The 3,729-nt window shown below is 49.9% G+C and overlaps 1 protein-coding gene across 5 annotated transcripts in view; it reads right to left on the bottom strand.

Annotated features, from left to right (window-relative positions):
• Positions 1-3,729, bottom strand: part of KCNIP2 (potassium voltage-gated channel interacting protein 2) — a 20,540-nt gene that overhangs the window by 12,543 nt on the left and 4,268 nt on the right. The gene's annotated exons all lie outside the window — the stretch shown is intronic.

The raw sequence follows: 3,729 nt of genomic DNA, 5'->3' as shown, positions 1-3,729 counted from the left end.
CTTCAAGAACACCCGTGAAACTGCCCAGGCCATCAAAGGCATGCACATCCGGAAAGCCACCAAATACTTGAAAGACGTGACTGTTTCCGACGCTACAAGGGTGGTGTTGGTTGGTGTGCCCAGACCAAACAGTGGGGTTGGACCCAGGGTCGGTGGTCCAAAAAGAGTGCTGAATTTTTACGTCACATGCTTAAAAATGCAGAAAGTCATGCTGAACTGAAGGGTTTAGATGTGAATTCTCTGGTCATTGAGCACATCCAGGTGAACAAAGCCCCAAGATGCGCTGCCAGACTCACAGAGCTCATGGTCGGATCAACTGTCCATGAGCTCCCCCGCCACATTGAGATGATCCTGACAGAGAAGGAACAGATCGTTTCCAAACCAGAAGAGGAGGTTGCACAGAAGAAAAAGATTCCCCAGAAAACTGAAGAAGCCAAAACTCATGGCTCAGGAATAAATTAAGCTTAAAATAATTAAAAAAAAAAAAAAGTTAAAGCAGTAAAAAAAGAAAAAGAAAGAGTGGGCTCATGTCTATGTCCTGCAGGGTCGCTGTGAGAAGGGGGTTGATGGCAGTGAGTTTGGTTTCTTTTGGTCTAGATGAGTCAGGAAATGAGCTTTAGTAAAAGCCACACTTGCATTTGTTTTTAACTGGGAAGCAGTCTAAGGCCGGCTGTAACAAACACCCTGAATGTGCCGATCTAACTGGGAAGCTGGGAGAAAATTGATGGAGAGCATACCTTTTCAGTTGGGCTTGCAAGGATGGCTATTTGTGGTTTTACATTTATAGAGCCGAGATGGTAACAATGCTTCTACTCACATTTTGTGTTTATTGAAAAATTAGATGAATCGATGAGTTCTAATACTTTAGAATCGTAAAATGTACACACAAGTTATTTTATCCTGGTTATCATTGCCCTTCCCCCAAACCCTCCCTGCCATCGAGTCATCCTCCTGCTCAAAGTGACACAAAAGGCCAGAGTAACACTGGCCTATTAGGGTTCTAAGCCTGTAAATATTAATGGGAGTAGAAAGGCTCATCTTTCTCCCAGGGAACGAAGGGTAGTTTCAAACTGATTTGTGATCAGCAGGTCAATTCATGTGAACAACATGAGTTCCCAAGGTACCTAGAACATTCTTATCTGCTCATGCGATGTCCCTCTCAGAAGTCATGCGCCTTCACTTCCTGCTCTATAGGAAGAGGGCATGCCAGCATCGGCCTTAAAAAAGGGATCACCATTTATCAAGCACATTTTGTGTTCTGTCTACTTTAAATATATTATCTCATTTCGTTTCACTCTGACTCCTAGCGACCCTGCAAGACGGAATAGAAACCGTCTTCACAAGAATCCTGATAGAGCAAACTATCCTTTTCTAACTGCTAGTGTAAGCACAGGGAGTCTTAAACTCCTCCTGCAGATGAAGGAATGGAGGCTCAGGGACATGACTTGCTCAAGATAAAATAGCTGAGGAAAGGGTGGGTTAAGACTTGAACCAGAGAGAAATATGTATGTGTTGCTGAAAGCAAAGCGGATGATCTGCTAGGTAAACCTTCACCGTTTTCACAATAAAAAGTTAAAGAAGAAAAAAAAGAAAAAGACGTGAGCCAGAGCCCCTGCTCTGCTCCCTCTCTTTGGCTCTCTCCATAGAGAGAGTAATGTACATGGGGTGTTCAGGAGTCCTGGAAGGTGATAGCTTAGTTCAGGTGGGAGTAGTGATGGGTAGGGAGGGCAAGAAGGGTCAGGCTCAATGGAGCCTTGAATGGCAGATTAGTTTATTTGGATTGATGAGCACCTGGGGTGCAGCTTCCTGCCCATCCCCTTGTTGATTCACAGACCCCAGAACAACAGACTCGCCCTCAGTTCCTTTCTCTCCCCTCTCTCACTCCCACCCTCAATTTGCCAGACCCTTGACCCAACCTCACAAGAACCCAAGGTCTTGCCTGTATCCTGCGGGTCCCTGATGAGAGAGTCTGTATGAAATGGAGTTGTTTTTCAGGCGTTGGACTGCTAACCCCAAGGTGAACAGTTTGAAACCACTAGCCCACTCACAGCTACTGCGGTAAAAATTTAAAGTCTTCTAAACCGTAGAGGGGCAGTTCTACTCTGTTCTAATGGGTCACTATGAGCAAGAATCGATCTGATGGCAGTGAGTCAGGGCCCGTGGGAGACTTGCTCAGATCTGTCCTCTCCAAGAGCCCGGGACTTAACTCTTTACCCAGTGAGTGAAGTCGTAATGGAAGCACTTCAGGCCCAGGGAAGGCCGCAGGGAAGTCTATTTGGGGATACTAGGTGCCCCTACCCAGGGTCTTTAAATCTCACCACAGAGATCCCATCGTTCAAACCCAGGAGTAATGTTGCCTTGTGTCCGGGGTCTGACCCCATGCAGCTGCCCCCCTTCCCCAGTCTATCCTTGTTTCCCCAGCCAGTGAAAGCTCTGCTCTCAGACTCCAAGACCCACTGCAGCCCCAGCCAGGCCAAATGACTACTGCAGCCCCTAGTGGTACCAGGTGATTAATGGCCTTCTAGATGTTGGGGCTATTTTGGGGCCTGGAAGTCATGCCTGCAATGATTGAGAGCTGGCCCTGCCTGGCTCCAGCCATCTGTCACCAGAGACAGGTACAGGCAGGGGTTCAGGAGTGTATGCTCCCCGAGAGTTTAAACATGGCTCTGGCTCAGTCATCTCTCCCCTCCTTCTGGGCAAGGAGAGGTGAAAGGCCCTGACTCCACTCCAGGAAGCCAAGTAGCTATCCAAGGAGAGAGACAAAGAACTTCAGATTCCAGAAGCAACCACAGGGCCAGGTTGCTTTGAGGCCAGGTGGGAAGGGAAGGCTGAATTCTGTGGGCGCCATTTCCGTAACCCTGAGGGAAACTGAGTGTACCCGAATCCCACAATCCACATGTCACAAATGTCCTAAATACAATACCGCATTATAACCCCACTACACTCAGACTACACTTAATGTGACTCAGAAAGCCCAACCTACCCCAAAGCAAAGAATGCCAGTACATGTCCAGTAGAATGCCCCATGCGGCTCCCAGAAACATGCACACCCCCACCCACACCCACCCACTCCCCGCCCTGTTCAGCCCCACGAAAGAGTGACAAGCCTTTTGCCAGGCCATATCCACCACTCAGCCATGAACTCACTAACTGAGTTTATGCTGGTCCAGCCTTGCCTCTGGACTTGCCACCAGCCATCGACAGCCCCCTTAGTCTAGACAAGCTGCTCTCTCCCTGCTCTGCTCCCAGCTTCCTCTTCTCACTCGTGAGGGCCATGCCCTTGCAATCCCACCTCCAGCCTCCTCCTCTGTGCTCAGTGAGACCCCTGCCCTCCTCCAGCTTGTCAGCAACCCCACCCATCCTTCTCTTGCTTTCTTTGAAGTCCAGCTCCTCGCCCTACACTGTAAGTGGATCTTACCCCTTGCTCCAGCTCCGTGAGGGCCTGGTGCCTTAAAAGCTTTTTTTTTGAAGAGACCCTGTTACCCCACTCCCCACCCCAATGAGGGGCCCCCTTCACCCCACCTCTGGAAGGCTTCCATTCCATTGCCCATATACTCCAGGGATCTTGCCCCTCCCTTCCTCATACCTGGCACCAGTGACCCAGTTACCAGCTGGTAGAGGGATCGTGCTACCTGCCCCAACGGGCTCCGGCACCTGCGGGGGCATCGGTTCATGGTGTGGCCGCGAGTCCTGCGGCCATGCTCCGCCCCCAGGCCTCCTGGCGGGGGC

The sequence above is a fragment of the Echinops telfairi genome, unplaced genomic scaffold (assembly GCF_000313985.2).
Source record: "Echinops telfairi isolate 266 unplaced genomic scaffold, ASM31398v2 ScPeMD7_70;HRSCAF=299, whole genome shotgun sequence".
Classification (NCBI taxonomy): domain Eukaryota; kingdom Metazoa; phylum Chordata; class Mammalia; order Afrosoricida; family Tenrecidae; genus Echinops; species Echinops telfairi.
The sequence above is the reverse complement of the archived record's forward strand: the minus strand, read 5'-3'. Positions and strand labels throughout refer to the sequence as shown.